This window comes from Mirounga angustirostris, unplaced genomic scaffold (genome assembly GCF_029215605.1).
Source record: "Mirounga angustirostris isolate CCGP_5_RB_7025 unplaced genomic scaffold, mMirAng1.0.hap1 SCAF_15, whole genome shotgun sequence".
NCBI lineage: Eukaryota > Metazoa > Chordata > Mammalia > Carnivora > Phocidae > Mirounga > Mirounga angustirostris.
This window is the reverse complement of record NW_026991723.1, coordinates 70198109-70221563: the sequence shown is the minus strand read 5'-3', so window position 1 is coordinate 70221563 and position 23455 is coordinate 70198109. Positions and strand designations below refer to the sequence as shown.

Sequence of the window (23455 nt, the reverse complement as noted above, 5' to 3'; positions counted from 1 at the left end):
AGGTTTTAAAGGTAGCTCCAATGTTAACTTATGTTTCTGACCTAATCTCTTTTCTAGGATCTCTACAAACACAGTGGGAGGACTTTCTCCCCATGTTGCAGGAAAGGATTTAAGATGTTAAACTTCTGGAATAGTGCAAGGACAAATCCATCAGTCAATCAAAACAAAACTCCCCGTGGTAAAGTGATAGGGCCAGGATCTGACATAACAACTGGGAGAATTAGGCTTTGGACTTAAGTTTTTGGGAAGCAATCTGGTTGCTGTAAAGAGTATGAATTAAAGTAAATTTTGATCCTAAATTAGGACTGCCACTTACTAGTTAGTTATGTGATCCTGGTCAAATCAGGTAACCTTCTGGAGCTATCCGCATTTCTAAAACAAGGAGAATGACCTCTTGCAGAGCTGGTGGGATTGGCAGTGCTGTGGTGTGGGGAAGGTGCGTGAGATGCTCAGAGCTGTGCATGCCCACAGGAGGTCCTTAGTAGTGGTTATGATTAGTGAATTCCAGGCTGAAGTTTTTTTTTTTTTTCCCCCACAGATACACAGCAACCTTTCAGGTAAGGAAAATAAGTCTCCCAGTGCCTTTTAGACTAGCTGCAACTCTTACCCTACTCCCCCTACCACCCTGTTCATAAATATAACTGCCCTGGGGCATTTGCCCTCCACAGCATAAACCCTTGTTGAAGATGGCATATCTACCATGGGCGCCAGCAGGTACCAGCCCAGGCTAAGCTTTCAGAAGGGCTGCTTGATTTGATCCTATCATTCTTCCATCCCTCAGTGTGACTCATAAGAGCCCAGACTTCCTTTCCTTTCATCTGCAGTGATTTTGGTCTCTCACAGCCTCTCTTGCTTGTTACACTGAGCTGGGAGAAGATGCTCAGGGTTGCACTGTCAAATAATAATGGAGAAGAAAGGCCTCGTGTTTGGGGATCCCTGTAACAGAACTAATAAACACCAGAGGCTCCGTTTGGGCAGTACTTTATGGTTTGCAGAATCCTGTCTTATCAATTAGCTCATTTAATATTTGCAAGGCAGTGTGATGGCTAAGGACGGGGCTCTGGAGTCTGCACGTTGCCTTCAAATTCCCTTCTTCACCTTTTCCCAGCTAAATTTTCTTGGGCAGCTAACTATCTCTGAACCCCGTAGATTCAGGTGGGAAGTAGTTACAGTATGGTTAAGAAGAGCTCAGTAACAGCTAGTGTTTCTATCATGCCCATTTTACCAAGTGACTTCAACTTTTTCCATAACCTAACCATTTGTCCTTAACCTAATAGGTCGAGCCTTACTTTCTTTACTTTTACCCCTGTATCTTGTCCTCCCAGTCCTCTGCCTCCACATCCTCCTCAGCCTCACTCCCCCTTCCCACATAGCCTACCCTGAACTTTCCCCTTCCTGTGCTGTGCAGGCTGTCTTGGGCCTTTGCAGGTGCTATCCTGTCTGTCCTGAGCCTGCTTCCTGAATCCTGGTAAATACCTACCCATCCTCCGAGCAGACACACTCCCTCTTATCCCTAGGCTTCCTGCTTGCTTTCTGCACACCTTGGTTACAACACACTGACACTGTCTCTTTCCCTGTCTGTCCACTCATCAGACTGAGTGCTCCCCTTATCTTAGATAAGCACTCAAGTCATTGCGTTCGGAGGCTGTGGGGCCAGTCCTGGAACTCAGGCTCCAGCTCCCAGTCCTCATGCTGTCTGGGCACCCCCGAGGCTGCCTCTCCACGTGGCTTCCTCACATTGCTGAGTAATTTTTTGGACTAAGCTGGACACAGACAAAAATGAATGATACGAAAGCACTAGACTCCATGTTTACAGGCTCAGTAGAGATTTCCAAAGGACACCAAGCAGCCAGTGTGCAAAGGCCTGCTTTTAATGTATCAGAAAAGACACAATTACGAATGCCCGCTTTTGATGTGCCTTCTCTTTCGTCTTTCTGAATAAAAGGGAAACTCTGGCTCCAGGCTGATTTTCAGTTGCAAAAATAGACTAAATTCCAACCCTTAAATTACCAAAAGTGCCACATACTTGACAAGCAGCTAAGCAGAGAGCAGAAACTACCAAGTTAGTAATTAAACAGAGCTTCAGTCAAATTAACAGACAGACGTTCTTGTCTGGCGGACAGAACAAAGGCCTGGAGAGTCCTGAATCTGGCCCTGGTGCCTGCATGTGTCAGAGTCCAGTCCTGATGTGCAGCCACAGTTGTCCGGGAGAGACCCAGCTCCCTCCACTCCCATCTGTCTTCCTGGGAAGGCTCCCAGGGTGGGAAGGGGTAGTGTTCCTGCTGAGAGATAAGAAGAGGGGCAGGGGAGGTAGGCCTGAAAGGAATCAGGAGGTGACTGCTGTGGGGACCTAGCTATTCCCCATTTCAGGATTTGTTTCCAAACATTACAAGGGGTCATGGAAGATCTTTTTAAAAAATATAAAATGATTGTAGATTAGGAGCTCTTATAAGTACCTTAGTGGAAATTATTCATTCACTGAAAAAATACTGAGTGCCTGCAGTGGTGGACAAAGCACAGTTCTAGGCTTGGGTTCCTGACATGCTGGAAGGGGAAGGCAGACAATGAACAGGCAAATAAATGTGTGGCGTGGATATCACTAGAGTGAAGCGAGGAAGAGAGGGAGTTCAGGAAAGAGAAGGGGTGGGGAGTAGGGGAGGATGGAGTTGTTATTTATATTAGGCAATTAGGGGAAGCTCTTCTGATAAGGGATATTTGAGTAGAAACCTAAAAGCAGAAGAGAATTCCAGTCGGAAGAAACAGCAAGTATAAAGTTCTTGAGTTGGAGGAATGTTTAGCATGTTTGAAGACTAGCAAGGAGCCCAATTAGGGCGAGCAAGTGGGAGTGGTAGAAAGATGAGGTTTGAAAAGGTTAGGGGCTAGATCATGTAGGCGTTCTAAAGACATTGGCTTTTATTCTAAGTTAAAAGTGAAGGCAGAATATCCTCCTTTCCCATGGCTGAGTAACATTCCATTGTGTATGTATACCACATCTCTTATGCAAAAAAAGGAAAAAGGGCATTGAAGGATCTTGAGCAGGTCTACGTGACTTAGAAGTGGACTTACAAGTGATTTCCAGTCACTTGGGCTGCTGCATTGGGAATAGGCTGTGGAGCAACAAGAGTAGAGACAGAAAGACCTGCTACGAGGCTATTGCAATAATCCAGGGGAGACACAACCGTGACTCAGATCAGATGATGGTAGAAAGTGGTTAGATTCAGAATAACTTTTGACAATAGAACTTGTAGGATTTGCTGATAGTTTGGAACCAGGATGTAAAAAGAAGTATTCAAGGATGACTTTAAGGATATGGGCCTGACCAAGTGGAATGATGGGTTCCTATATAATGAGATGGGGAAGAGAAGGTCTGGGGGTTGGAAACTAAGAATTCGTCTTTGGGTGTGATAATCATGAGATGGCTGTCACACCACCTGAACAGGTATTGTGATACCATAGTGTGTAATAAAACAGGTGCTGCGAAGAAATACAGCTCTGGAAATCAGTGAGAATGCGGTTTTGTTTTTGTCTCCTGATGTCCCGTTAACATTTATTTGCTGGAGGAATAGTTTTCTCTGGCATCGGGTGAAAACTCTGGCGAGTACCATGATTTTTTGGGTTACTCTTAGGTATCAGTAAGTCTTCTAGTTTTCTTTAGGTAGGAAATCAGTCTTGATTCAGAAATAAGTATGTCCAGTTTAGTTTATTGATTAATACTTACATACGCATTAACAGGTCATGTTCCTTCTGCTTCTGATTTTTTCTACTTTTAAGCCTCTTCCTCTACCTTCAGACCTGTCAAGCTAGGTCCTGTAGCAGACAGGAAAAAATTTTCCCATTGGGGAAGAAATTATGGTTGGCTTTTTTTCTCTTTCTTATGTTCTCAGTAGCTGGGCTTTCAACCACTCCAGAGTTGGAGGCTTTGGAAGGTAGAGGGGAAAGAGATCAGAAAGTCCCCACTTGGCCTAGACCATCCTAGTACTTCTAGCCGTGTGCTCCTTGGTTCTTTCGTGGCTTCTGTGGCTGCTCCCCTGCTGTGGCTCCTCTTTCAGCAACAGCATGGGAGTGGGTGGTATATCCTGTTCTTCCAGCTGCCACTGGTTTTCGTGCGGCTCACTCTCCCATTTACAGTCCCATCACCCCACCGAGCAGCTCCTGGCTGACTCTCCTGCATGGCCCACCTCTTGTCCACAGGAAGCACACACCCTGTGCCTCACCTGATCCCCCAAGGATATCTCTTCTCTGCTGCCACCCACTTCTTTAGCAGCCTCTCACCTTTAGGCACCCCTGTCCCCAGCCTCCGGCCCGGGGCAGTCAGACTCCAGTGAATTAAGCAGCTCCCACCATCCCCCTTTCTCCAAACTGCAAGGAACACATTTCAGCTCTCCAAGTCATAGTCTATCCCTAGATCTGAGCTGAAGGTAGACTTCCCCACCTTTTTTATTATACAGTGAGAGGAGCTATTCATAGCATACTGTCTTGAAAGAAATTTCACAAATCCACTCTCTTCAATTTCTAGGAGCCAGACCATTTTATAACCTTGATTACAGTGAAGGGCTCAAGTTAAACTGTTCTCCGATACCACTGTGAAAATTTTGATTTGCAGCGGCCCCTTAATTTCTCTGTGTTTATGTCTGTTGTATTAAAGCCTTGTCCCAAATTCCTTTATAACACCTTGTTACGTTTTCAAAGCGTGGGAATCAACAGCATATGAAATGTACTTAATGCCACAAGATTAGGGGAACTTGCCTATGGTATGAACAGCAAAAAGGTCTGAGGACTGAGCCTTGAGACTTTCAGAAATCAGAGAAATGAAGAACCAGCAAAAGGACACTGAGAAGGAGCACTTAGAATTTGCCCTATTTCTGGACTGGCTTTAAAAAAAACAAAAACAAAAAAACACCCAAACTACCCTTCAGGCTTGTAGAACTCCTCTTCTCTTCTGAACTATAATCAATACTCTAAGAACTGGCTTTCCCAAGAGTGAATTTTCCATTCTTCATGATGTCACTCTTGATGTGTACATGCCTTGGCGTTTACCCAGCGTTCATTGTCTCCTTTTAACCACTGATAACCTTCTGTGAGGAAAGTTCATTACAGACAGGAGAACTGAAGGCCAGAGAACTTTCAGAGACTTCCCCAAGGTTCAAGAAGTAAGAGGCAATGGGTGGATTGAGATGTTTGGTTTCAATTTTATTTTTTTTAATATACTCAATGTAGCTTAAAAAAATGTTTATCTTAATTCCAGGTAGTTCACATTCAGTGTAATGCTAGTTTCAGGTGTACAATACAGTGATTCAACACTTCCATACATCACCCAGTGCTCATCACGACGTGCCCTCCTTCATCGCCGTCACACCTATTTAATTCATCCCCCCACCCCGCCTTTCGGGTTTTGAGCTTTTTTGCACAGCAGCCTTGGAGACCCTCATGAAAATCGTAGTATTTCAAGGTCTTGCTGAAGTCGTCTATTTAATCAATGGATGACAAAGGCTTTATCTCACCAGCAGGACAGAGTACCGTGATTGATTAATTATGACTGATCAGTTATGACTGCCTGATTGACCAGTTATGACTGCCTGAATGGCCAGTTGTGACTGCCTGATTGATCAGTTATGACTGCCTGATTGATTAGTTATGACTGCTCTTGGTGTGGTAGGGGTTCTGCTCCCTGTATTTGGCATCACTGATTTAATTATTGTGTGTATGTGTGTGTGTGTGTGTGTGTGTTGTTTCCTGGAACAGTTGCAGTTTCTCAGCACATATTACAAGAATGGGAACAGGAAGAAAGAGCAGGCTAAACCCATTTTGGGTTACTGAAGATGACAACATTGTATACATGCAGTCTGAGAGCACACATTTTTTAAGATGTGGCACGAGTAAAGAAAACAGCCTCAACTCAGAGCAGCCTTTACAAACCAGCAGTTTTCTCCCTGGATTTTTATTTTGAGAAATTTTGAACCAACAGAAAAGCAAAAGAGTGAGTATTACAATGAGTACTGTATGTCATTTTCCTAAATTCATCAGTTGTTAAAATTCTCCCTCTCTCTGCTTTTATTCTGAATTATTTGAAACTAATTTAGAAGTTCATGACACTTGGGGATTCATCTCTTAAGAACAGGGAATTTTCCTATATGATCAAAATGCCATTATTATACCATTAAAAATAATATATAGGCCATATTTAAATTTACCCAGTTGTCCCCTAAAGGGAGCTCAGATTGACTGTACTACTTTTTGACAAGATTTTATCTCGGTAAATGATATATTGTAAGATTTTTGACGTCATTGATAAAATATCCATCAAAAATGATCATGTTGGGGTGCCTGGGTGGCTCAGTTAGTTAAGCATCTGCCTTCGGCCCAGATCATGATCCCGGGGTCCTGGAATCGAGCCCCGCTTCAGGCTCCCTGTTCACCCTTCTCCCTCTGCCCCTCCCCCTGCTCGTGTTCTCTCTCTAACAAAATCTTTAAAAAAAAATGAGCATATTATTTTATTACCTAGATAAAGTACACTTTATTTTACTAGCCTTTTACTTTTGGGCATTTAGTCTGCTTTCTACTTATCAGTTGCTCTTGTAAATGCTGCTGCAGTGAACATTGTGGGAACATGGTAGACTGGCCATAATATATATTCCAACCTCTTTTTCCAGGGCCTTCCTATAGTAAGAGGCTACATTTTCCCCAGCTTGCCTTGATTTGGGTTCTAGATGTAATTTAGTTTCCACCAATCACTTGCACTTACCTAAGATTTGGAAGGCAAGAGAGAGGTGGATGTCTGGCTTTTGCTGCTCCTGGATTTCTCCTAGAAAGCATGGCTATTTATTTATTTCTTCTGCAGTGTCAGAGGCCATTGGAAAGCCATTGGAGAGTTGAAGGCAGAGGCATGGAATGATCTGATTTAGTTTTTTTTTTTTTTGAGTTCTTGTCTTTATCTTTTTTTTATTATGTTAATCACCATATATTACATCATTAGTTTTTGATGTAGTGCTCCATGATTCATTGTTTGCATATAACACCCAGTGCTCCATGCAGAACGTGCCCTCTTTAATACCCATCACCAGGCTAACCCATCCCCTCACCCCCCTCCCCTCTAGAACCCTCAGTTTGTTTTTCGGAGTCCATCGTCTCTCATGGTTCATCTCCCCCTCCGGTTTCCCCTTCATTTATGTTAAAAAAAAAAAAAAAAAAAAGATAGCAGGAGGGGAAAAATGATTTAGTTTTTAAAGTCATGCTAGCTGCTGCTTGGAGAACAGATTAGAAGGGAGTGTAATTGGAGTCAGGATCCAGTTAGGAGGCTCTTGCTATCTGGGCGGAGATGAGGGTGGTTTAGACTAGGATGGTATCTGTTGATAGAGGAGGTGAGCAATAGCTGGGTTCAGAATATTTTCTGAAGGTGGAATCATCAGAATTTGCTGCTATATTGTCTATGGGATGTGAGAAAAAAATGATCCCTGGCTCCCTTGTCGTTAGAGTTCTGGATGTAATTCAGCGTTCCACCTATCAGATGCACTCATGTGAGATGTGGAAGGCAAAATTAAGGTAGAGGTCTTGCCTTTGCTATTTCTGACTTCATCCACTGCACCTGGAAGGAAGGCAGCGTGTATGGGTTTAGCTGTAGGAACAATGGTAGATTTGGTGGTGGGAGCGTTGGCTGGTTGTCTCCTGGTGTTTCACTTTCCTCATGAACTAAAATGCAAACATCAGCTGAGATTGGGGATTGTGGGAGGAGGGACTGGGGCTTATTATTTATCCCGTGTTGCTTCCTCCCCTGCCAGGACCCTATACAATGCCTGGCCTCTAGAAAATAATCACTTTGTTGTTAATTGGACAATTCTCTACTTTCACAGAAAGATTTACCCATAAAGCAGCACCTTTAACTTCAAAATAAATCAATGCAGTAAACTAAAACAAGGAGATTCTCACATTGCTGAAAGAAGCAATCCTTTTACTATTTAAACCTCAGGTTTCAAACAGTAGTTGTCTTTGAAAGCGTTGCTAGGTTTAGAAGTGTTTTTTGATTCTGACCTATCCCCAAAGGTTCTGTATCTTTTCAAGATATGATTCATCTCCTGAGGAGCTGTTAATGTTTCTTTAAGGAACAAATAGCCACCTATATTTGAAAACACTTGGGAAATCTCTTGCATTTTTCTGACAGTCTTGAGAAATTGGTAAGCCAGCCTTTAACACTTGGTGTGATGGAACTGGTCATTCCTGTCATGGTCCATATTTCTTTTTAGAGCACGTTACACTTTTTTCATTATCCTTTGCTATATTGAATCCTAATTTCTTGATTCAGATTTCTTTACTTAACCTCTAAATATCCTCAGATTGGAATAGAATGTTTAGATTGAGTATAAGCCATCTGTGGTATCAATGGTGGAAAAAGTATTTGATTTAGAGCTAGAAGATATAATTTTGGGTCCTTCCTCAGCAATGTCCTGGCTATATGACTTTGGGTTATTTAATTAAATTCCTGAGACTGTGTTTCCTTTTTATAAAACAAGGTTGATACCTACCTCATGTAGTTACTATAAATAATGACAACTAACATCTCTCTAACTTGCAGTCATTTTTCCACATATCATCTTCTTTGATCTTCAGATCAACTCCATGAGCTTGATGGGGCATATATCAATCCCCTTCTACATACGTGGAAGCTGAGGCTGGGCAAGTCTCATGTGAAGGATCAAATAGGAGGTGTCAGAGCTGGAATTTGAACCCAAATATTTTTTCTGCCAAAGCCCATATGCCACCCATCATATTCCGTTGGGTGTAAATAGCATTTTATAAATCTCGAAGTGTTCTTCAAAAGCAAAAGTTACTATCTATTCCTGAGGAGACGTTTGGTGGTGGTTTTGTTGTGAAAATTGCCAGACATGCAGTCTGATGGTCTAGAATTGTGCTGTTCAGTATGGGAGTCTCTTGCCACATGGGGCAGCTGGGAGCTTGAAGTGTGGCTGCTATTACTGAGGAACTGAAGCTTTAAATTTTGTTTAATAACTTTAAGTTTAGAAACTGAAGCTCAGTTTTAGTTACTGGAAAACTTGTAAGTATATTTGAAACAATTTGGTTACGTCCATCTATTTTTCCAGCTGTAAATGTTATGATCTAAATACAGATGAGTATTTCCAATGAAAATGTAGCAGTCATATTGAGATGTACTATAAGTATAAAAAATATGTCAGATTTTGAAGACTTAGTATGACAAATGTAATGTAAGACATCTTACTAATAATACTTATATTGATTACATTTTGAAAGGATAATACTGTAGATACACTGGGTTAAATATATTATTAAAATTAATTTCATCTGTTTCTATTTACTTTTAAATGTGGCTACTAGAAAATTTAAAACTATGCATGTGGCTCACATAGTATTTCTTGGACAGCATTACTCTAGAATTAGCTCTGAAGGAACATTTGTGTTTCCGTGACTAGGTATTTCCAGACCAGACAGTGCAAATCATAGTTCAAATTTCATGTTTTCATGTTTTCTCTCAAATAAGGAGTCTCTGGAGCAACCTATTTTGTGTATTATGCACTGGCTAATTACTATTCCTTCCAAACAAGTAGAGTCTCTTGTGGGTGCTCAGTGAGGTTTGTTCAGACCTTCGGTGAGGAGATTTCCTACTTCTGCCTGGTGGGAAGAACCAGCCAGTCTGGCAGGTGTAGCCTTCTAACACTCCTTCCCACCCACCCTCAAGGCTTCCCGAGTTTGTGTCTTGGGTTCCACTTTGACCTGCCTCCCGCCCCCCGGTCCCCGCAGCTTCCAATTTTACCATGCTTGGTTTTAGTGCTTCCTGGCGAGCCTCCACCTGGGTCTGTGCTGGTTTGGCTATTTGCAGTGTTCCACTGTGCAGGACGTGATTGGACATAGCTATGGAAGATGCTAGGTTGCAGGTAATACCTTTGTACATATCCACATTCCTGAAAGTGTATGTGAAAGTTAAACATACCAAAAACAGAGCTATATAAGGTGAGGACTGTAAACCCAATAGCCTGAATATGTATCTTAAGTAATTCCTTGTCTTCTATTATTTTATTTTGGTTCAGTATTTGTATATATTGCAAATGATCACCACAGTAAGTCTAGTTAACATCCATCACCATACATGCAGATTTTTTTCTTGTGATGAGAACTTTTAAGATTTACTGTTTTAACAACTTTCAAATACACTATTATTAACTGTAGTCGCCATGCTGTACATTACATCAGCATGACTTATTGATTTTATAACTGGAAGTTTGTACCTTTTGACCTTCACCTATTTTGCCCATCCCGTACCCCCTGCCTCTGGCAACCACCAATCTGTTCTCTGTATCTATGTTTTTAAAAATAACATATTTCCTATAAAGTGAGATTATAAAGTATCTCTGAGTTATTTCACGTAGCATAATGCCCTCAAGGTCCATTCATGTTGTGACAAATGACAAGATTTCATTCTTTTTTATGGCTGAATAATGTTCCATTATATATCTATATCTATCTGTCTACACACATCATATTTTCTTTATTCATCCACTGATGGATACTTGGTTGTTTGCTTATCTTGGCTATTGCAAGTAATGCTGCAGAGAACATGGGGATATATATAGCTTCTTGAGTTAGTGTTTTTGTTTTCTTTGGATAAGTAGCCAGTAGTGGAATTGCTGGATCATATGGTAATTCTATTTTTAATTTGTTGAGGAAGCTCCATACTGTTTTCCATAGTGACTGTGCCAATTTACATTCCTACCAACAGTGCACAAGCTTCCCTTTTCTCTACATTCCTCACCTCATGCTTGTTATTTCTTGTTTTTGTTTGTTTGTTTGTTTGTTTTTGGTAATAGCCATTCTAACAGGTGTGAGGTGATCTCTCATTGTGTTTTGATTTGCATTTCCCTGATGATGAGTGATGTTGAGCACCTTATCATGTTCCTGTTGGCCAAGTATATGTCTTCTTTGGGAAAATGTCTGTTTAGATCCTATGCCTATTTTTTTTTAATTTAAATTCAGTTAGCCAACATATAGTACATCATTAGTTTCAGATGTAGAGTTCAATAATTCATTAGTTGCGTATAACACCCAGTGCTCATCACATCATGTGCCCTCCTTAATCCCCATCCCCCCACCCATCACCCCTCCAGCAATCTTCTGTTTCCTATAGTTAAGAGTGTCTCATGGTTTTTCTCCCTCTCTGATGTCTTCCCATTCAGTTTTCCCTCTCTTCCCCTATGATCCTCTGTGCTGTTTCTCATATTCTGCATATGGGCAAAACCATTTCATAATTGTCTTTCTCTGATTGACTTATTTTACTCAGCATAATACCATCCAGTTCCATCCACATCGATGTAAATGGTAAGTATTCATTCTTTCTGATGGCTAATATTCCATTGTATATATACACCACATCTTTATCCATTCATCTGTCGATGGACATCTCTCCTATGCCAGTTTTTTAAATTGATTTTTTCTTTTTCTTTTTTTCTTGCCATTGAGTTGTATGTTTTCTTTATTTTGGATATTATTATATATATGATTTGCAAATATTTTCTCCCATTCAGAAGTTGCCTTTTCATTTTGTTGATGTTTCTTTGCTGTGCAGAAACTTTGTAGTTTGATATAGTCCTACTTGCTCAGTTTTGCTTTTGTTGCTCTTGCTTTTGGTGTCAGATTAAGAAAATTGTTGCCAAGACTAACATTGAGGAGCTTACTGCCCATGTTTTCTTGTACGAACTTTGTGATTTTAGGTCTTATGTTCAAGTCTTTAATACATTTTGAGTTAATTTTTGTGTACAGCATAAGGTAAAGGTCCAGTTTCATTCTTTTGCATGTAGCTGACCAGTTTTTCCAATACCATTTATTGAAGAGTTTGTCCTTTCCCCTTTGTATATTATACCTTATCTTTTTTTTTTGAAACAAAAAATATTTTTACTATAACATAAGACTTACAGAAGTTTCCAGACAAGCCATACAAAATGGTCCTAAGCTTTTTCTTGAAGGAAGGATTCTACACTTGGACTCTACAGCAAAGTCACAATGTTATTAGTGAGGGCTGTGATGTTTGCTTAATGTTCCCATTTTGGTTCATCAAGCCCTTGTCCTCTACAATGTCTAAATAAAGTTAGACTTGGCTAAGGAGCATATTATAAAGGACTTGTTAGCTGCTTTTAACCAAATGCTACTAGATCACCATTAAAAGGGGGAAAGGAGCCCACAAAATTAAAACTACCTCTCCCCCTCAAAAAAAAAAATAAAAACACCCACACCCCCAAAGCTAACCCTGACAACTACTGTCATTCGTAGTTCTTTATACTTAAACCATAATGGGGAAAATGAATAAAAGCAGAGAGGGGCCATTTGCTTTTAAATGTTTCGCAGCAATCCCAATGGTACTTCTAGCCTCTGATCATGCTTTACAACAGTGAATCAAGACATAGATCTGCTAATGTGCATTTAGTCACCAGAGGACTGAAGATGTCTGGGCTTTTATTCTGTAATGTTTCTAAGACTGTGTCCATTAAATGCAAACAATAAAGGAAGAAGTCTTGGCATATGAGGAGAAGTGATGCACACTTGATGACCAGATTGATTTTAAATATTATTCATAGCATATATCCTAGTGCATGCTCTAGATGTTTCTATGGCTTGGGCTTTGTTCGTCTTCCACTGCTCTGCTCCATCATTTGCTAATGGATCATCTGGACTGGGAGGACTTAACAAAGCCTGGGTCAGTAGCAGAACTGGCAGATCTGCAGTGCTGGGGACCACTTATCTTTCAACATATCTAAACATATTTTTCCCAACGTGTCCACATTAGGATGATAAATTTCGGTCATGAAACGTACTTAAGGGGCTGCCATTGGGTATTCTTCTGGAAGGAATAGTTAAAGTTTAAAAGTCCTTCCCTTGGGGCGCCTGGGTGGCTCAGTCCGTTAAGTGTCTGCCTTCAGCTCAGGTCATCATCCCAGGGTCCTGGGATTGAGCCCAGCTTCTCCCTCTCCTCCCTGCGTGTGCTATCTCTCTCTCTCTTTCTCTCTAATAAATATATAAAATCTTAAAAAGAAAGGGGGGATCCTGGGGGCCAACAACGATCACATGAAAATATGGGCGTTGCTCTCATCTTATTCTTTAATGCCAGGAACTGGTTCTGCCAGCAACCGCTAGTTTCCTTGATAAATCCTGCAGGGCAGCCCGGCCATCTTGCCAGATCCTGAGTTTGGCGTCTGGTCTTGACTCTGTCTTCCTATACCTTGTCTTTTAGCTACAGTCTTCGATGCTATCTTCCTAACATTTCATATTTGCTTTTTGATTGTGTGGGATTGTTTTCACAGTTGAAAACATAATTATCTAAATGTACCACTATGGCTAAAGATTTGACACTTTGAGCACCCCTGATAAGTGCTCTCATTTTTCTCAAATATATTAAGTTTGTATATCCCACAGATCTTACCAATAGTATTAATATTTTAATTTTTCCCACGATCCATTTTTTTTTTTTTTAATATTAAGGGTAAAGAAACAATGCTTCTCAAAAGTTTTAGCCTTGGATTTTTAGTGTGTTTTCAAATGAAACCTTAGTTGCAAGCCTAGAAAGTAAAGCAGAGCACTGTAGCATGCTGTGGTTGGAACAACGGGGGTGTGTGTGTGTGTGTGTGGGTGGGTGGGTGTGGGTGCTGGGGGATCGGGAAGGGAGTGCAGGGGCTCTGACCGGAGCAGACAGATGGCTGCCAACTCAACATGTGAAAAATCACTGAGTCACTGAAATAAACTATTCACACAGGATATAGACCCTTCTTTTGGGGCAGAGAAAGTGATGCTGCTAAAACTGTTGTTGACTGGTAGGTGGCGCCACTATGATGTTTTTCAGTTGATATCCAGTAGCCTGAAATTGCTTGTTGAAAGTTGATTTATGATTGTCAGAGTGAAATATTCCAATGGTGGGGGGTTGGCCTGATTGGTCTCTGCTGGATTCTTGAATCCCATACTGGGCAGTCCTGGAGGGAGGCTCTGTGTGTTTATTCCTATGAGAACATGCCTATAATTTGGGAGTGGAGGAAGAGAACTACAGATAAGGACACTTCACTCCATGCTCAACAACTTGGTTTTATTCCCTTACCATCTAATGCAGAAGATCACAGATGATTTTTCTGGCCAGGTTTTCCTCATAAACCAAGACAATGAAGTATGGGACACTTGCTAAACACATAGAAATGGACTCCAAAGCTCTTGATCACCCTCCTTCCCTGCTTCCTACTCTCTGGTCCCACTTGGCATGTTTGGCATGAGGATGGGGAGGACAGAGCTCCAGCATCCAAGGTGGGCATGAGTGACACCATATTAATAAATAAGTATTTTATTAATGGTGAAGAAGTTCCCGCTTTTCCAAACGATGTGGTTTCAGTGAGAGGGCAGAAACTAAGATTCCTGTGCAAGTGAATGGTTTATGAAATTGTCTTGCGAATGAAAGCAGATAAACGGTTTATCAGACCCCATCCTTCTTCCCCATCAGCATTCTACTTCTTTCACTGCACAGTGGCATTTAGTTTTCAAACAACAGGAAAAAAAGGTGTGTGGGGGTTGTGCCAGGTTTAAATTTATTTACCATATAATTGGTACCATATAATTGGTACATATAATTACCATATAATTGGTACCATATAATTGCTTTAAACATTTATTTAAATGGTAGGATTTACTTTTCTATTCAAATATGAGTTAATCCAGGCTCAGAGAGGTAGAGCATTTGCTGAAAGTCACACAGCTGGTAACTAGGCATTGCTCTAAAAATCCATTTGCTTACATAACACTGGGCAAATACCCTCATATGAATGAGTAGTTTCCACTTAGGATGCCTATAGCTCTTTGTACACAATAGAATATAATGCACACCATGACTCGTGTTATGCACCTGTCTGTCTTCCTCACTATATGTAGGTTCCCTGAGGCTAGAGACTGAGGCAGACACTTTTGTTTCTCCTCCCATCAGCCTCTCCTTTTCTCTTTGCCAGTAGTACTTATCTTGTTGTCCAGAATATAGTCACATGACTACACTTAGCTGCAAGGAAGGCTGGTAAATGTAATCTTTAAGTGGGATTTTTCTACCCTTAATAAAAATTGAGTTCTGGGGCACCTGGATGGCTCAATAAGTTAAGCATCTGACTCTTGATTTTGGCTCAGGTCATGATCTCAGGGTCATGAGATCGAGCTCCATATTGGGCTCTGTACTCAGGGCAGAGTCTGCTTGAGATTTTCTCTCCCTCTTCTTCACTCTAAAATAAATAACCTTAAAAAAAAGTTGAGTTCTATTGCTAAGAAAGCAGGGGAGTTTGGATATGGGGTACAAAACATTTTTGTATAGAGTACTTGAAAAAAAATTATATTTTAGGGGCACCTCAGTGGCTCAGTCGGTTAAGTATCTGACTCTTGATTTTGGCTCAGGTCATGTTCTCAGGGTCCTGGGATTGGAGCCCCGCATCCGGGTCCCTGCCAGTGGGGAGTCTGCTTCTCCCTCTGTCCCTCCCCTTGCTTGTGTTCTCTCTCTCTCAAATAGATAAATGAAATCTTTAAAAAAATTTAAAATACCTTAAAAAAATAAAATACCTTTAGGAAGGGCACATTTTCTAGCCTCCTTTCTACTCCTTTTTCTCTCTAACTTACCATAATACACATATATGTTACTTCTGGGCATTGGGTTTAGAACTTGGCAGAAATTTCTGTGGAGGCAGCACCCTTCTTTCTTTTCCTGACAATTCCTCTCTGAGTTCAGGAGTGGGTTCTACTCACTTTCTGCCTGGAAGGTGCTCCTACCCTCTGTCCAAGATCTGGGAATGAAGCTCTAATCCCTGGTAAGTGAGCCCCTCAAATCTGTATTTGCCTCTTTCTTGCTTTCTAAAGCATTTCTTTTGTCTTATCAAGTTCTTCTCATTTGTTCAAAACACAGTTCAGTAGAGGCGGAGCAAGATGGCGGAGGAGTAGGAGACCTGGATTTCGTCTCGTCTCAGGAATTCAGCTGGATAGGGATCAAACCATTCTGAACACCTACAAACTCAACAGGAGATTGAAGAAAAGAAGAGCAACAACTCTCTCATCAGAAAAGCGACCACTTTCTGGAAGGTAGGACGTGCGGAGAAGTGAATCCGAGGCGATATTCGGGAGGATAGACAGAGGGGGAGGGGCCTCCGTCGGCCGCTTCTGGCAAGTGATGGAGCCGCGGAGCACAAAATCGGAACTTTTAAAAGTCTGCTCCGCTGAGGGACGTCACTCTGGTGGCTAAGCGGGGGGTGGAACCCTCGTGGGACAGTGTGGTCTCAGGACCCTTGGGGTCACAGAAAGACCGGGGGTGCCTGAGTGTGGCAGAGCTCCCAGGTAACGGAGCAGGGAAGCCGGCTGCAGAGGCGGAGCCCAGGCGCGGGCTCTCAGCTCGGGGTGGCCATAAACCGTGATCCGCGGCACAGTCGGGCCCCTGCTCCTCCAGCAGGGACCCCACAAGCGGCAGATCCGGGGAGACTCACCTTCCTCCCCCAGGGGGAGCCGCGCGGGAGTGCACCGCAGGGATCTGCTGGGTTTGGAGACTCCACCCGGGGTCGGGTGCCAGAGATAGAAACGCGCGGTCACAGGCCAGGTGAGCACGGAGTGCGGCCGGAGACCGGGGAGACGGGAGTGACTGACGGCTTTTCTCTGGGGGCGCACTGAGGAGCGGGGCCCCGAGTTCTCGGCTCCTCCGGGGCGGAGATTGGGAGGCCGCCATTTTCACTCTCCGCCTCCAAAGCTGCACGGAAAGCTTGCAGGGAACAAAAGCTCCCGAGAGCAAACCAAAGCAGATTACTTAGCCCTGACCGGGCAAGGGCGGGGCAATTCCGCCTCCGGCAAAGACTTTTGGAAACCACGGCAACAGGCCCCTCCCCCAGAAGATCAGCGAGAACAGCCAGCCAAGACCAAGTTTACCGATCAATGAGAATGGCAGAACTCCAGCGCTAGGGGAATAATGCACATAGAATTCATGGCTTTTTTACCATGATTCTGTAGTCTTTCAAAGTTAAGGTTTTTTTTTAACTGTCTTTTTTTTTTTTAATTTTTCTTTTACCCTTTTTCAACCAACATCTTATCAATCCCTTTTTTAAAAAAACATTTTTATTTTTCATTTTTAGAGTCATATTCTATCCCTTCATAGTAGTTACCCGTATTTTTGGCATATATATATAAGTTGTTCTCTCTTTAAAATTTTGAGATAGTTTCTTCTAAGAGATCAAAATATACCCTAAATCTCTAGTATATGGTTTTTTTTCTACTCCCCTGCCTGATCACATTCTCTCCCTTTTTTTTTCTTTTTTCTTTATTTAAATCCTCGTCTTTCTTTTTTCAAACAACTTCTTATCGATTCCTTTTATAAAATTTTTTATGTTATTCCATCCCTTCATCATATCAACCCTTATTTTTGTACATATATGTTTTTCTTTCTTTAAAATTTTGGGAGGCACTTTCTTCTAACAGACCAAAATACACCCCAAATCTAGTGTGTGGCACTGATCTATATACCAGCCTGATCATATTTGATCACATTCTGGTTTTTTTTTGTTGTTGTTTTGTTTTGTTCTGTTTTGTTTGTTTTTATTTTTATCTTTTTCTTTTTTTTCTTTTTCTTTTTTCTCTCTTTCCCTTTCTTTTCCCACTGTTTCAGGTCTTTTCTGATTTGTTTAGAGTATATTTTCTGGGGACGTTGTTACTCTGCTAGCATTTTGTTCTCTCATTAATCTATTCTCCTCTGCACAAAATGACAAGACGGAAAAAATCACCTCAACAAAAAGAACAAGAGGTAGTACCGACTGCCAGGGACCTACTCAATACGGACATTAGTACGATATCAGATCTAGAGTTCAGAATCATCACTTTAAAGATACTAGCTGGGCTTGAGAAAAGCATGGAAGTTATTAGAGAAACCCTTTCTGGAGAAGTAAAAGAACTAAAATCTAACCAAGTAGAAATCAAAAAGGCTATTAATGAGATGCAATCAAATATGGGGGCACTAACTGCTAGGATAAATGAGGCAGAAGAGAGAATCAGTGATACAGAAGACCAAATGATGTAAAGTAAAGAAGCTGAGAAAAAGATAAACTACTACTGGATGACGAGGGCAGAATTCGAGAGATAAGCGATACCATAAGATGAAACAACATTAGAATAATTGGGATCCCAGAAGAAGAAGAAAGAGAGAGAGGGGCAGAAGGTATAATGGAGCAAATTATAGCAGAGAACTTCCCTAATTCGGAGAAGGAAACAGGCATGAAAATCCAGGAAGCCCAGAGAACCCCTCTCAAAATCAATAAAAATAGGTCAACACCCCAACATCTAATAGTAAAACTTATGAGTCTCATAGACAAAGAGAAAATCCTGAAAGCAGCTCGGGAGAAGAGATATGTAACCTACAATGGTAGAAACATTAGATTGGCAATAGACCTATCCACAGAGACCTGGCAGGCCAGAAAGGACTGGCAGGATATATTCAGAGCACTAAATGAGAAAAATATGCAGCCAAGAATACTTTATCCAGCTAGGCTGTCATTGAAAATAGAAGGAGAGATAAAAAGCTTCCAGGACAAACAAAAACTAGAGGAATTTGCAAACACAAAACCAGCCCTACAGGAATCTTGAAAGGGGTCCTCTAAGCAAAGAGAGAGCCTAAAAGCAACATAGACCAGAAAGGAACAGACAATATACAGTAACAGTCACCTTACAGGCAATACAATGGCACTAAATTCCTATCTTTCAATAGTTACCCTGAATGTAAATGGGCTAAATGCCCCAATCAAAACACACAGGCTATCAGATGGGGTTAAAAAAACAAGACCCATCAATATGCTGTCTGCAGGAGACTCATTTTAGACCCAAAGACACTCCTAGATTGAAAGTGAGGGGGTGGAAAACCATTTACCATGCTAATGGACACCAAAAGAAAGCTGGGGTGGCAATCCTTATATCAGACAAATTAGATTTTAAACCAAAGACTGTAATAAGAGATGAGGAAGGACACTATATCCTACTTAAAGGGTCTATCCAACAAGAAGATCTAACAATTATAAATATCTATGCCCCTAACATGGGAGCAGGCAATTAATAACAAAAGCAAAGAAACACATCGACAACAATACAGTAATAGTGGGGGACTATAACACCCCCCTCACTGAATGGACAGATCGTCTAAGCAAAAGATCAACAAGGAAATAAAGACTTTAAATGACACACTGGACCAAATGGACTTCACAGACATATTCAGAACATTCCATCCCAAAGCAATGGAATACACATTCTTCTCTAGTGCCCATGGAACATTCTCCAGAATTGATCACATCCTAGGTCATAAATCAGATCTCAACCAGTACCAAAAGATTGGGATCATTCCCTGCCTATTTTCAGACCACAATGCTTTGAAACTAGAACTCAATCACAAGAGGAAAGTCGGAAGAACTCAAATACATGGAGGCTAAAGAGCATCCTACTGAAGAATGAATGGGTCAACCAAGAAATTAAAGAAGAATTTAAAAAATTCATGGAAACCAATGAAAATGAAAACACAACTATTCAGAATCCTTGGGATGCAGCAAAGGCAGTCCTAAGAGGAAAGTATATAGCAATACAAGCCTTTCTCAAGTACACAACCTAACCCTACACCTAAAGGAGCTGGAGAAAGAACAGCAAATAAAGCCTAAACCCAGCAGGAGAAGAGAAATAATGAAGATCAGAGCAGAAATCAATGAAATAGAAACTAAAAGAACAGTAGAACAGATCAACAAAACTAGGAGCTGGTTCTTTGAAATAATTAGCAAGATTGATAAACCCCTGTCCAGAGAAGAGAAATGACCCAAATCAACAAAATCATGAATGAAAGAGGAGAGATCACAACCAACACCAAAAAATACAAACAATGATAAGAACATATTATGAGCAACTCTATGCCAGCACATTAGATAACCTGGAAGAAATGGATGCATTCCTAGAGATGTATCAACTACCAAAACTGAACCAGGAAGAAATAGAAAACCTGAACAGACCTATAACCACTAAGGAAATTGAAGCAGTCATCAAACATCTCCCAACAAACAAAAGCCCAGGGCCAGATGGCTTCCCAGGGGAATTCTACCAAACATTTCAAGAAGAATTAATACCTATTCTTCTGAAACTGTACCAAAAAATAGAAATGGAAGGAAAACTTCCAAACTCATTTTATGAGGCCAGCATTACCTTGATCCCAAAACCAGACAAAGACCCCATCAAAAAGGAGAATTACAGACCAATATCCCTGATGAACATGGATGCAAAAATTCTCACCAAAATACTAGCCAATAAGATCCAACAGTACATTAAAAGGATTATTCACCAGGACCAAGTGGGATTTATCCCTGGGCTGCAAGGTTGGTTCAACATCCGCAAATCAATCAACGTGATACAATACATTAACAAAAGAAAGAACAAGAATCATATGATCCTCTCAATAGATGCAGAAAAAGCATTTGACAAAGTACAGCATCCTTTCTTGATCAAAACTCTTCAGAGTATAGGCATCGAGGGTACATACCTCAGTATCATAAAAGCCATCTATGAAAAACCTACAGCAAATATCATTCTCAATGGGGAAAAACTGAGCACTTTCCCCCTAAGGTCAGGAATGCGGCAGGGATGTCCACTATCACCACTGCTATTCAACATGGTATTGGAAGTCCTAGCCACAGCAGTCAGACAACAAAAAGAAATAAAAGGCATCCAAATCGGCAAAGAAGAAGTCAAACTCTCACTCTTTGCAGATGATATGATACTTTATGTGGACAACCCCAAAGACTCCACCCCAAAACTGCGAGGACTCATACAGGAATTCAGTAAAGTGGCAGGATATAAAATCAATGCACGGAAGTCAGTGGCATTCCTATACACCAAGAACAAGACAGAAGAAAGAGAAATTAAGGAGTCGATCCCATTTACAATTGCACCCAAAACCATAAGATACCTAGGAATAAATCTAACCAAAGAGGCAAAGGATCTGTACTCAGAAAACTATAAAATACTCATGAAAGAAATGGAGGAAGACACAAAGAAATGGAAAAACGTTCCATGCTCATGGATTGGAAGAACAAATATTGTGAAGATGTCAATGCTACCTAGAGCAATCTACACATTCAATGCAATCCCCATCAAAATACCATCCACTTTTTTCAAAGAAATGGAACAAATAATCCTAAAATTCGTATGGAACCAGAAGAGACCCTGCATAGCCAGAGGAATGTTGAGAAGGAAAAGCAAAGCTGGCGGCATCACAATTCCGGACTTCCAGCTCTATTACAAAGCTGTCATCATCAAGACAGTATGGTACTGGCACAAAAACAGACACATAGATCAATGGAACAGAATAGAGAGCCCAGAAATGGACCCTCAACTCTATGGTCAACTCATCTTTGACAAAGCAGGAAAGAATGTCCAATGGAAAAAAGACAGTCTCTTCAACAAATGGTGTTGGGAAAATTGGACAGCCACATGCAGAAGAATAAAACTGGACCATTTCCTTACACCACACACAAAAATAGACTCCAAATGGTTGAAAGACCTCAATGTGAGACAGGAGTCCATCAGAATCCTAAAGGAGAACACAGGGAGCAACCTCTTTGACCGCTGCTGCAGCAACTTCTTTCTAGAAACATCAAGGCAAGGGAAGCAAGGGCAAAAATGAACTATTGGGATTTCATCAAGATAAAAAGCTTTTGCATAGCAAAAGAAACAGTCAACAAAACCAAAAGACAACCGACAGAATGGGAGAACATATTTGCAAATGACATATCAGATAAAGGGCGAGTATCCAAAATCTATAAAGAACTTATCAAACTCAACACCCAAAGAACAAATGATCCAGTCAAGAAACGGGCAGAAGACATGAACAGACATTTTTCCAAAGAAGACATCCAAATGGCCAACAGACACATGAAAAAGTGCTCAACATCGCTCAGCATCAGGGAAATCCAAATCAAAACTTCAGTGAGATACCACCTCACACCAGTCAGAATGGCTAAAATTAACAAGTCAGGAAACGACAGATGTTCACGGGGATGCGGAGAAAGGGGAACCCTCCTACACTGTTGGTGGGAATACAAGCTGGTGCAACCACTCTGGAAAACAGTATGGAGGTTCCTCAAAAAGTTGAAAATAGAGCTACCATACGATCCAGCAATTGCAGTACTGGGTATTTACCCCAAAGATACAAATGTAGGGATCTGAAGGGGTACGTGCACCCCGATGTTTATAGCAGCAGTGTCCACAATAGCCAAAGTGTGGAAAGAGCCAAGATGTCCATCGACAGATGAATGGATAAAGAAGAGGTGGTATAGGGCGCCTGGGTGGCTCAGATGGTTAAGCGTCTGCCTTCGGCTCAGGTCATGATCCCGGCGTCCTAGGATCGAGTCCCGCATCGGGCTCCCTGTTCCTTGGGAGCCTGCTTCTCCCTCTGCCTCTCTCTCTCTCTCTGTCTCTCATGAATAAATAAATAAAATCTTAAAAAAAAAAAAAGAAGAGGTAGTATATATATACAATGGAATATTATGCAGCCATCAAAAGGAATGAGATCTTGCCATTTGCAATGACGTGGATGGAACTGGAGGGTATTATGTTGAGCGAAATAAGTCAAACAGAGAAAGACATGTATCATATGACCTCACTGATAAGAGGAATTCTTAATCTCAGGAAACAAACTGAGGGTTGCTGGAGTGGGGGATGGGGTGGGAGGGAGGGGGTGACTGGGTGATAGACACTGGGGAGGGTATGTGCTCTGGTGAGCGCTGTGAATTGTGCAAGACTGTTGAATCTCAGATCTGTACCTCTGAAACAAATAATGCAATATATGTTAAGAAAAAAAAAAAGAAGGTAGCCGGAGGGGAAGAATGAAGGGGGGGAAATCGGAGGGGCGGACGAACCATGAGAGACGATGGACTCTGAAAAACAAACTGGGGGTTCTAGAGGGGAATGGGGGTGAGGATGGGTTAGCCTGGTGATGGGTATTGAGGAGGGCACGTTCTGCATGGAGCACTGGGTGTTATGCACAAACAATGAATCATGGAACACTACATCTAAAACTAATGATGTAATGTATGGGGATTAACATAAGAATAAAAAAATTAAAAAAAACAACAACACAGTTCAATGTGATTTTCACCTCATTTGCAGGAAAAGGTCCATTGAGAAAGGTGGGGGAAGAGGTGTCATAGCTATTGCATTTGCCTGGAAACTATTTGTGATATGATTAACCCATTTGGAGAAGAGATCCGTGGACTCTGAGCAAGTGGTAAGAATAAAAGTATTTCCCATTTAGGAAAAAAGAAGCATTCTTTCGTTCATTCATTTATTTATTTAAAAATTTCCAGCAGTTTCTTTGATTCTTGGGAAGGCTTTGAGGGGCTTTGTGAAATTTTAGGCAATTTTCAAAGACTTCTCCAGTTGT

At 41.3% G+C, this 23455-nt stretch overlaps 1 pseudogene; it reads right to left on the bottom strand.

The window, feature by feature from the left end:
- Positions 1–12576: 12576 nt before the first annotated feature.
- Positions 12577–13184, bottom strand: LOC135362688 (ubiquitin-conjugating enzyme E2 N-like; annotated as a pseudogene).
- Between the last annotated feature and the right edge of the window lie 10271 nt (positions 13185–23455).